Genomic DNA, 13,401 nt, shown 5'->3' on the forward strand with positions numbered 1-13,401 from the left:
CTACAGAGCGAAAACAATTTTAAAATCATTCTTCTTTGGACTAGGTCTAAATCAATTCTGAAAATTTTAAAGGGGGAGGGGGATGCCCGGATATTTAAATAAATAAATGACTTCAAAAGTAGACATATTTAAGATTTATCTTATGGGAAAACGGTAGTTGGATTGTATGTTTTCACAGATTTCTCCAAAACAAGTCGGTGTAAATTAAAAAAAAATCTATTTTAATTAACTTAAAACCTTAATAAGTTATTCAAAACCAAAAAATTTTGTTGCGCCCGACTTAATTAAGGATATATGAGCACGGCAGTGGGGACACAAATTTAAAAAATATATATTTTTTCAATTTTGATGGGAATTATATCATAACTTGACAATATAAGACGAAAAGTAAGAATACAATTTTTCGATATCTGGAGTAATTTTCAAAATATCGAAGATTGAAAATTTTATTTAATCATTTCGATATTTCGAAAACCAAGGCAGGTATTGAAAAATTTTATTATTATTTTTCGTCTACAATCATGCAGTTATAGAAAATTCATCATCAAAGTTGAAAATAAGAAACAAATAATTGGAGCTCGTACTTTAAAATCTGTCAATTTGATTTTAAATTAAAACCATTTAAAAATGTTTTCTAACTTTACTTGGACATACTTAAATTGTAGCTCTGTATATACAACTCCCACCCGATATATACTTGTCAGAATATTGATAATGTAAACTAAGGTAATTACAAAAGGGGTTGAATTTAACAAAGACAGTCGACTAAATTAGAATTTGAAATTTTGTATAAAAAATAAAACAACTTAACCTTTTCCTTATTTCAAATAAACATCTATTTTACATACACTATCAGTTTGTTTTGTCTTGGTGTGGTGTAAGTAGAAAAAAAAAGTGATATTACATTGTAAAACGACTATCTTCTTTTACTAAAACTTACTATAAATAGTGTATACATTATTGTACAAAAAGAACAAATTTAGTAGAATAATAATAATAAGTGTTATATCGAATTTTCTTAATACATATGTTATTTAGAATTCCTTTAGCGTGTTTCGTTCGAATAATAATTTGCACAACATACACATATTGCGGACAAAAAAAAAGAGAAAAACTTTTTTGCAAAAGTTATAATTTATAGCTTAATACGATTTTACTATGAAAGTGTTTTGAAAATAAATTATTATTTTTAATTTATTATAAGCGGTTGTGTCGTTATAAATTGGTTTGTTTTTTTGTAGTGTTGGTGGAAAATTAGCATGAACTCTTTGCATGTTTTTTGTGTTCGATAAAGTGTTTTTTATTTAGATTTTCAAATTAAATTTTGAAGGTTTTTTCATATTTAATTTGACTTTTTTTTTACCGCAAACCAATTGTTTTTCAAGCCTTAACCATAACTGATAATAAACTTATAAGTTTGTTTCCATTATCTCTCTTATCATTTTTCTCTGAGATGGTAGCTTCACAAACATTTTAATCAATTTCAATAGTTCTAGAGGTTGTTTAATTGCTAAAATGAATCATAGTAGTTGTTGACGAAAATCTTATAAGCTATTAGAAGATTATCAACTTTTTTCTAGATGTGCAAGAATTTGAAGGTAATTTACAAGCTCTGAGAAAAATATTGAAAATATCTAATTATGTTTTGCCTCTCTTCTCTGAGATAGTCATTATTTTTGACACTTGATTCGAAAATGTGCTGTTTCAAAAGTAGCTTCGGAAGTTTTTCTATTTAACAAGAAAGTCCAGCCTAGATCTTGCAAATGTGTAAAACCTATAGAAAAATATGAAAAAGTGTGTAAGACAAAGATCGCCAAATATTTTCTTGCACACATGAAGATTAGGAAAGACCAAAGTACGAATATAAGCATAAAAGATACGAAAATAGTTAATTGTGGTTTTTATCTTCGCTAATCTTGGCAATCACAATTTTTTAAAATTTAATTTATAAACAGTCTTAACTAAAACTAGAATATTTTTTGTCTAGAAGTTAGTCAGGATACCATTTTCTACCACAAAAAATGTCAAGAAAAATTGGTTTTTTTTTCTTAATTTATTGTTCCAAACTATGACCTTGAAACTTAACCTTTGTATAATGGAAATGAGTGTGTTCATAAAAGTATTCGATTTATTTCTTTTTGGCGCTTTATCAAATCCATGAACTGGCATCATACCAAAAAATTAACTGGCTACTTTTCAATACATAATTTAGCATGGATTTCTTAGGGCAAACATTGTATTTGACATCAAATACTATGTCCCATCTCTCTGTCTAATTATTTAAAAAGCTTATATCATCCGTATTTCTTGACCAATTTTATACCATGTATATATGAAATATACATAGTATTATAAGTTTAGTCCCAAGTTTGTAACGCCTAAAAATATTGATGCTACAAAAAAAAAATTGGTATAGGTGTTCATAAAATCACCTAATTAATCCATTTCCGGTTGTCCGTCCGTCCGTCCGTCCGTCCGTCCGGCTGTCCGGCCGTCCGGCCGTCCGTCTGTGGTCACGATTACTCAAAAACGAAAAGAGATATCAAGCTGAAATTTTTACAGCGTGCTTAGGACGTAAAAAGTGAGGTCAAGTTCGTAAATGAGCAACATGGGTCAATTGGTTCATGGGTCCGTAGTACCCATCTTGTAAACCGTTAGAGATAGAATAAAAGTTTAAATGTAAAAAATGTTCCTTACAAAAAAATAAATAACTTTTGTTTGAAACATTTTTTTGTAAACATCACTGTTTACCCACGAGGGCGTTAATTAGGTACAAATTTTATAGTATGTAATTAATATAGGAATATCAAAGTGAATATCTTTTGTTATTTACATGACGTCAAAAAAAACAAACGACTGCGCATCAACACTTGCGCATTATATGAGAATATCAGTTAAATATTTCAGATATGTATGTATGTGAAATGTGACAGAGTTATCAACACTGCCTATACATGGTATTTCAACAATTAACTCAGTCAATTGTTTGTTTTCACTTGTTAATTTTAATTTCACTTTTTGTAATCTCTTGATATTTTTTCATATATTTTTTAAGAATTTTAAAGAAAAGATAAATATTTTTACGAAATGTGAAAAAAATTTCATGCATGTTTCACCCTAGTGTCAACATATCTCATCGACACAAACTTTTCAGGCGTTATTTAATCCAAGTTTAGTACAGCAGTTTGTATTTGTAAATGCACGAATGAATAATTTATATCCGTAGTTTGAGGATCACTGGTTTATATTTAAATATAATTTGAATATCAAATACTAAAACATTGATTTAACAAAAAAAATATATATATTATGGTTACAAGGTGGAGTTGTTCGTATACTTAAAATAAAGAAAATGAATTTAGTATGAATACTATTTTAATACATATAAATATATAATAATATATTCAAAATAATATCATTTATTCTGCATTTATACAGAGTGTTAAAAAAACCTTAGCAAGGTATTAAAAAAACCTTAGAAAGTTATAAAGAGTGCTTAAAAAACCTTAAAAAAGTGTGAAAAATACCAGTTATCAGGAATTAAGTTTACTCTTAGCTTGAAGTACAAAATATATATCTTTTCAAGGCGGTTTAGTATATTTTTTTTTTAGATGTTTAAAATTATGAAACTGTACATTTTATTAAATTCTTGAAGAAAAAATATCCCAGCTGAAGATATGAAAAATTTTTTAATTTAAAAACATGATAGCGAGTTGAACATTGAATTTTTGTTTCTTTGAAACAAATAGAATTTATAAATATGGTGGAAGCGCAAATAAATGTTTTTGTTATATTCAAATTAATATACAGTAATATTTATTTGCGCTTCCACATTTTTTTTTTTCAATTTTCGTTCAAAAAAAATCTAAATAGTAAAAATGTAAAAGAAGTATTTAAAAACACAATACCACTTTTCTTCTAATTTGCTACTTTCGTTGCCGACCAACTGGTAAAAGTTTCAAGTATAGTAGACGAAGTTATTTTTGAGAAATATGGATTTATATTTTCTATTTAGTGCCATGTAATAACCTATTTTTGTCACTTTTTAAATTTAAAATTCAACGAAATTAATTCGTCAACACTATATTTTTCCCTTTTCAAATCATGAAAAATCAATTAAACTTTTATATTATCAAAATTTTTTTTATTTCTTTATTAATAAGCCTCATGAACGTACGTTCTTAAATTTTTATGAAATGTGTTTTTCGAATGACAAGACTAGCTTAAGAAGAAATTATCTAATTCGTAATTCTTTTAAAAATCAAGTATAGGTCCTGTAAAGTTTTCAACGTGCTCTGAGAAAGTAGAAATTGTATATTCTGTTTTGTCATGGTAGATGGATAATATTGGATATCTGACTGTTGCTTTCAAATGGGATCAATTTTTATAAATAAAAATTGTCGAAAGTGTAAAAAAAGATTTTTTATCTTGGAAAATTTATAATTTCTGATTATTTCACTTTTTATCACTTTATTATTTATCACATTATTTTAATTAACGGATATTTTTCCCAAAAAGTTTTGAGAAGTGACTTGGCATTTTGAAGAACATAAACACCTAAAAACTTTGATCAAAATGTAGACTAAAAATAATTTTGATTCTCGTAGTAATTCTATCCACTTATGTGTGTCTTCTTCTTAAAACGATCGGATAGAGAAAGACGTATAGCAAAAGGCTCTACATACGACAAAAATTGGAAGATTTTGTTTGTGTAAAATATTTGTTTATTGCCTAAAATGATAATTTTTTGTTACATTCTGTATAAAAAGTTTTTATTTATTCATAAACAATTTTTATAATATGAACTAATAAAAAAGAATTATCGATTATATTTTTTTATTTCGGTACAATATTTTTATTATCGTTATGTATCAATAAGTAAATAAACAAGGGTAGTCATATTGCACCCAATGATACCTACCTACATGTGATAGTATAACGGTGGATTCTATATCAAATAATTGATTTGTATTTAAACATGTTTACTATTCATAGATAATTAATTAGAAGTTTTCATTTGATGTAATCAATGGACATGTAATAAATTTTAAATTATTTATTTAAAAACATTTATTATTTATGGAATTGAAAAAAAAATAAGACATCAAACATGTGTCCCTTAGAGACAATTCCCAAGTATTAAAAGCTTTAATTCTTAGTCCGAGTAAATGTAGCTCTTAAAGGCTTAAGTAACTAAAGTGGGTTTTAATTTTAAGATCTTAATACCACCCACAGTGGCAGAAATATAAACTAATTTTTTTTTACAAAAAATCTGTTTTTGTAGTCAAATTATATTTTTCTAAGAGTGTGTTTCTTGTCAAGAAAGCCATTTTTATAATTTATTTGACGCAACAAAATTAATTTAATTAATAGTTGTGATGGGTTGTTGTAGTGCATGGTATATGCATGAAGGAGGTGCACTCAGCCTCTGAAATTGAGGAGCTGATAAATGAATTTATCAGCGGAAAGGTGGTAAAACGCATATATGGTATCGAAATGGGCTCTATAGCCTAAGTGTGTCCTTCGTGGACAGCCAGTATAACCTAATCTAACCTAACCTAATCAAATATATGCCTTTGCAGTCCAATTATATTTTAGTGTGCAAAGTTTTTGTCATATTGTGATATATATCTTGTCAAAAAAGATTACAAAAAAAACTACTAAAACTACGAAACGATTAACTTATTTACAAAAATAAAGAGCGTATCGAGCCAGTCACTTTTTTATTAATTAATTTAGTTAATTGCCCTGCGAATCAAACAAACTGCACATACTCACCTATAACGTAGCATTTAATTTTAGCAGGAATTTCCTTACCAAAGCTAGTTTTTGAGAAATAATTCTTAGAAATAATGTGATTAATCGATTTTAGAAGATAAGTGGTAACTAATAGCCTCATCTTTACATATGAAGGACTTTTTGACATACTGGAATCTGAAAAATGACTAAAAGTAGAAAAATTAATGTGGAGAAGCATCCCCACAAGTATTTTTAACTAGAGTATAAGAAAAACTTTCTGTGAAACTATAATACCAACAAAAATCCTTAGAAAATTGGGAAAAACATTCAATTTTATTGTGAAAATAAAGATTTGTCGATTTTTTTTAATAAAAATGACAACTGCATGAAATTCTAAAGCTATGTATAAAAAGAAACTTTCAAAGTTCTTTTTTAAATTAAACCTTGAAGCTATTCGCTTAAAATTACTGAACATAATTTTTATAAAATATTGCAGACGATTAAATCGTGTGATTATACAAAATCTCAAAACAATCTTAGAAATTTGCATTTTGTTTATCGATTATGAAAAGTATTAGTATTATTAAACATACAACATTAAGAATAAATGTATTAAATTAACCTTGAACACCATAATGTAATTTCATGAGGATAATTTATATAAGTTAAATTGTGTCAGAATTGACCTTAAAATGTTTTTAAAAGGGTAAAATTATAATAAATTCATTTTATTTTGAAATTGATAAAATTAAAAATCAATGATCGAAATAAAAGGTATTAAACATTTTTTAAACTGTAAAAATTCTTTACTTGTTAAATAAACTATAAAATAATTTTGGTTGGTGTTTACGCGAAATTATTGACAGCCAATGAAAAAAATTTGCGTCTCGATTTTTGACTAATATTCATTTATTTCCAAACAAATAAGTCTGAAATAATTTTACATACAAAATATAAAAATAACAGTATTTCCAAAAGATATAGAACCAGCGTTATTAACATGTTGACTAGAAAGTACAAAATAAATTTTATCATTATTTAATGTTAAATTCGCTTAACTCTACGAGTGTTCTTCTGATTAACACCAGGCAAGCACAATGTTGAGCTTTTTACCATTGAATTCAGCATACTATCAAAATATGTTATTACTTTTCATGTCACTGGTTTAATAAAGCATACTTTTTGAAGTTGTGTACACCTATATTTTAAACTTAAAACTAAAAAAGCACCACTCACGATAACCAATACGTGCTTTCACGTGACCTCCAACATTCAAATTATGAAACTTTCGAATTTCGGTATGCTCTCACGTCGCTGTTAACATGTTATCATATATAAAATAGGTAAATATGATTGAAAAACTCGATTTGGTACATTCACACATAAAGGTCATGGTTTTAAAAGATAGTGAATAAAAACAAGTCAAACATGAAGGAAAATTAGCACTCTAATGATTACTCTCAACCGTAGCTCAATTATTAGCCGTTAATCATAAAAGCACAAAGCTTGGGAACTGTTTACTGATGTGTAATGTTTAACTTCCCAAAAACCACCATATAACAGAAAATTTACATAATAAATACTAAACTATAAAAGAATTGAGCTTTTAAAGGGTAATTTGCTCTTATAACAATGCAACAAAAATTATTTCGCTTCATGTGACTTTATCCGTAATTATTTGATCTTCCTGAGTTAGTTTATAACCTTATTTCAATCTGCCTACACAGTTTAATGATTTTTATTTATTAAACAATTAAATTTGTTTAACATGAAATAAATTCGTGTTTATTGTAGCCTTCATAAATTTTATATTAACGTTTTAACTAGAAGTTTTAACATAAAAGGTTAAAAGGAAAAAAAAAAGGAATTAATTTCTTTTATTTTAATACGATAATTTCATATTTAACAGTTTACTTGATGTCAAGGTTTATGATATACTTTTCTAGCTAATGAATTTTACTGCTATATTACGTTAGTATATTTACTAAAACTGTGGTTTTAAAATTGAAATTTAGTTAGTTTAATAATTAGTTTTGACATTTTTCGATGAAAATATAAATGAATATGAAAATTAGAACGAATTCGTTGAATTGTACACAGTTAAAAATAAAACATTTTGTTTTGGTTCTAGAAAATATTTATTTGCTATTCGTTGTGTGCCTAGTCATGGTAGGGATAATAAAATCGATGCCAGCGCTTCCAGTGAAAAATTTTGGTTTTAAAGGAGGCTGTTATGACTAATTTTCAATTCTTTACATGTTAATATTATAGAGAATGTCAAATTAAAATTATTGAAAAACACTAATTAATTAAACTTAATACATTAAAAATTGTGAAAATAAGAAATCAAATGACATAAATATTATTTTTCAAATGTAAATTATCATAATTATTTATTTAAATTTGTGAGAAAATAATATTAAATTTTCAATGTAAGTCATAAATGCAATCCATACAATTATATATGCATCCATACAATTCTATTATTATAGTAGAGTATCGTTACCATGGAAACGCCTCCAATAAAACTCACACACGGTGCGAATACTATAACTTTTAAGCAATCAAATACTTATTTTTTATTTCATTAAGTTTTAAGATCATTAACTTAAATTTTACTTGTTATAAAAACATCAATAGGCAAGTAAAACGCGTTTTTCAATCATTTCAATCCCAAAATTTGTTTAGACTGTGTATTCATTTTCGGAACTTTTGTATAGGTCGAACAATAATACAATTTTTGGACAATCCTCAAATCGTATTATGACATCAATTCGATAAAAGTAATTGACATTTAATACTAAATTATTAAATTTGCTTACGTATATTGTGGAAACATATGTTCAATTAATTTTTTTTAGATTATACTTTTTTTAAAAACATTATTTTTTACAACGTCATTTGTAAAGTTTTAAAAATTTTTGACATAAAACGATAAAATAGTATCGATAAGAACTTTTTGTGTCGAGTGTTAAACTTTTTTATAATTATCTTATGGAAGATTTACAACGACGAAACTTAATCTTTTTTACTTCACAGTGCTGTATTTGTCAGATACTTACATGGCGCTGAGAATCCCTCGGTTTTAAGAACAAATCTTTTTAAATTTCATAGCTAAAATGCCCAAGATGCACAGATAAACAAGCAACAGCAAAAAAGTATATAGTTTTGTCCCAGTTATTTTAATCTTGGGGGATTGATTTGTATTTGTTAATTGTTTCGAAAATGTTGAATATTTTCATACTTTTTTTGCATGCTTTTTTGTAAATATCTTTTAAACAAACAAATATCATTCTTTTTTTTTTTAGGGTAGTTTAATAAAACAATTGTTTGGGCCTCAAATTTTAATTCCAATTTTAGGTCCAAAAGTAATTTTTCAGTAAAACAACGCTTTGTGTGCAGAGACATTAAGAAAAAATGACAAATACTTTTTAAGCTTTTCTGGAGCTTACCTTACCTAGGGTTTACTATAAATTGCATTATATAGGTGATCCTTTTTTTTTCAACTTCAATTTCTTTTAAAAACACAAAATGTAAGATTACTTTAGTCATACTTTCATTCATCAAATGACCGCCTCTGGATCTTCTGCAGGAGTTAATTTGTTCGAGGTAATTTTCGATAACTTTCTACAAGTCTCGACGAGTTATTTCGGCTATAACTTGGCATATGTTAGCTTTTCAGTGCTCCATCGTTGCAGGTTTCTTGATATAGACCACCCAAACCCCCTCAAAAAGAATTACAATGCTCTATTCTTGGCTGAACGCACGCTTCAATTATACACAAGCTTTACCCTTTATTCCTCCTCCAATGCTAACAGTTTCCTGGAACTATTGCACAATGGTGCAAATTTTTTGCTCACTAGTACGATTAAATTGGTTATAATCATCCCGTAAAGGTCTATACAAAGTTCTTACAGAATTATTGTTTCTTTTACAAATGAATGTTTCAAACTAACATTTGACGTTTGAAACAACCGAAATTATTCTTAGCATTCTAATTTACAGAATTTCAAACATAGAAAACAGAAAATGGATCACCTTTATACAAAAATTACTCAGGCATATATGAATTTTGTAGCACTGGATTATAATGCAGATGGTGTGATGTCTCCGAAAGCAAGTTTGTTAAGCAAGAATCTAATGATATGGTTTAAATATTTTCCGAAAGTTGGCGAAAAAAGTATAAGAGTAGACATAACCTCCCCCTCCCCCATATCATCGAAAATATGTCTCCATACATTATTCAACATGGAAGATAGATTGATGTATAAAAAAAAATAAATCTATTTATCCTAGTGAATGGTTATTTAAAGATATTATACGTTCGTTCGTCTATATCACAGTGGAGTTCGAAGATTCGATATAATGAAGATAAATTATATTCCAACGAACATCAACAAAATAGAAAAAGGAAATATTTAATCATCAATCAAGGAGAAAAAAAAATGAATGGCTGGATGGAAAAAAAATTGTGTTTCGTCATTCACTGCTTGCTGCATAGGTGGTTGGTATACAATAATGACTGGTGTATAATGGAGACGACAATTGATTAAATCACCGTCCAATTTGTCTTTCTCCTCGTATTCACTGTTGGCCTTTATGGGATACTCGAATCATAAGGCACGCGGTGAATGCCAAGAGCGGACATTTACCATCAATTTAATTTTTTCTATCATCGATTTTTTTTTTCTTGTGTTAATAATATTAATAATTTTTTTTTCTTTCAGACTATATAGAAATGTTTCATCGAAAAGATCATTTTATAAATTACGATATGCACAGTTAGTGAATCATAGAATCATCATTTTAGGGGAGGGGTCGATTTATTTTTTATAAAGATTGTTGCAAACTTGTAAGAACAGTGTTTAGTATTGGAAAAATCATTTTGCCAAGCGACAGCCGTTGGCTTAAATTAATATCACATATAGCAGTTTTTAACTTTAGAATTATCATTTTAAGGGAAGAATCGATTTATTTTTTAACAAAGACCGTTGAATATTTTACTTATTAGAAGAGTGTTTTCTATTGGGAAAATCATTCTGCCAAGCGGTAGCCGTTGACTTAAATTAATATCACCGTAGCAGTTTTAAACTGGGTTTCTACAGGCGTTGAACAAATAGATAAATGTTAAACGTGCCACTCTCTGAAACAGCTAGACCGATTTTAATGAACTTTTTTTTTTGTATATTTGGTAGATATGAGTCCTATTCCCATCAACTAAGGAGCATGTTGTAATTTATTTTCTAAAAAATTAGTAGCGCGGTAGTCTTTGTTTTTAAAGTAGAAATTACCCTGCGAACAAGACATTCACAGCATTCACATTTATCTAATAAAACATTGCCCACTTTTTTGATGGTCTAACCATTCCATAAAACACTGTTTTTTTTTAAGATTTAAGCTTGCTTATAACTGCTATATTGGATGCTTTACGTTATTAGTCATTATTCCAATACTTAAAATCGACAAACAATATTTTTAACCCCCGGCCTAAAAAATGGGGTGTTATAAGTTTAACCGCTATATGTGTGTGCCTGTTTGCCTGTCTAAGGCATCGTAGCGCTTAAACTGATGATGTGCTCCAAGTGCGAGTTTACGGTTCTTTACCCTAATAGTTTGTCGGGTTTTTTTTTATTTTGTAAATTTCACTTGTGAATATATGTATAAGCAATTAAGGCAGTTCATTCGTGAAATACCTTTCTTAGGAGTTCAATAAAGTTAAAATATAAGATTAATAAAAGTATTCAGTGTTTAATTAAAAAAGAAATTTTTTTATTCTCTATCCGTGGAATCAGATATTAACAATCAAAATATGAATAAATAACATGTCGAAAGTACACCTGGTGTAAAAAAAATGATAGTCAATCATGGGGACCGTTGACAGAAGTGAAAATTTAAAACTTTGGCCTGGTTGAAGGCTGCGGCAGTGGATCTCGCTCTAAATTATTTTAATTTCTCTGTTAATATAAAGAAACTGGAATTTTAAGTAATTAGTAATATTTACAGAAACGTCAACTATAATTGATTTTAAGACATTATATACCTTTTTTTTTAATTTTCTCAAGTGCCGGGTTTTGATCCCAGTACCTTTTCCATAGAAGGCGAGTATTTAACCTTTAAGCTTCACATTTCTATGCCAATTTATTAATGACTTTCATAATCTAGGAACTTGAAAGCTTGAACCATAAGAAGCGGACTCACATGGATAGCTTGTTTAATTTAAGTAGTTTAATGTTAGACTTGGTTTACGATAACTGGACGCTCCCATAACCCATATTTATTTATTATCCATTATCATGAATATTAATATCACCATATTTTTATCTTCGTCCATCATTTTTAGTGTCAAGAACTATATTCATCATACATTTATGACATATTTTAGAGTTTGTTTAAACATTTATTCTTTTCTCTGTTTTTTTCGATTCATAATATTTTAAATAAACCATCATAAAAAAGATGCCATATCTTTACCTATTAAAAATATATAGCTATAAATGGAAGATAAAAATTTATATATTCGTTGAATAAAATAGCAGAAAATGATGGCACATTTCGCGTCAAGAAAAAAAGTTTTAAACTACTTAAAAAGTTCAATAAAATTTTATTGTATCCGCTATGTATATCTTCAATGGCCATTTTTTACAATATTTACAATGCGTTATGGTTCAATAAACCGTTTTTATATATGAAAAATGTTTATTTATGTTATCGAATTGAATAACTAACTAGAATATATCGGCGAAACTTGTAGTTTAATGGCTTTATAGAACAAATTTTTTGTTTGTTTACATTACATACTGTTAATGCCCATGCAATCAAAATTGGTTATAACGGCATCGACTATAACGATCAGTTATATTGACGAAAATGAAAGATTCCAGGTGAATCCTTATATGAAACTCAAGATTATAACGATAATCGACTATAGTGACCATTATTCATTGGAATTATTAGCAATTATATCGGCTATAACGACCAACGCATGTAAAAACACATTTTTTCAGTTAAACAAAATACTATCGTGATACTATTATTTCGAACCATATTAACATTATTTTCTATTAAGTCTTGTTAACGTATTAACTGTAGATATTCTTTTATTCGTGCACACTTTCACTTGAATCTAAAAATGTACGTATCGGTTATAACGACTACTGATATTGACTGTACTTGCACAAGAAATCTTTCATAAAATGACACAGACTGCTTGTTTTTTTTCAGAGAATAGGTGTTTGCTATTTAGACAAATCTGAACCACAGGAGGGTAGGAATCCTACCACACGCACCACGACTGTCCGTACAGGACGCATTAACCATTAACCATTCTTCGGGCTGAGCGTTAAAAATTTATGGCTACAATGATATAAGAACAATGATTTTGGTTTTTTAGGATGAAGCGAATCTGGCACCAGAGACTGGGTGCATTCTCTCCATTTATTAGATAATATATGAAAATTGCTGATTTTAAAATCATTTTAAGGCAATTTTAAAAAATATCGATTTTATGTCCTTTTAGTTATTTAAATTATAATTAGAAAGTTTTGCCGTTGCTAGCACAGCGCAAGATATTCAAATAATTAAAAAAAAAGATAGTAAGTCAGGGGAATGTCGATGGAAGTGGAAACTTAAAACTATGAAATTGTTTACCTTTGACCTGGCCTT

This window comes from Chrysoperla carnea, chromosome 1 (genome assembly GCF_905475395.1).
Source record: "Chrysoperla carnea chromosome 1, inChrCarn1.1, whole genome shotgun sequence".
Lineage (NCBI taxonomy): Eukaryota > Metazoa > Arthropoda > Insecta > Neuroptera > Chrysopidae > Chrysoperla > Chrysoperla carnea.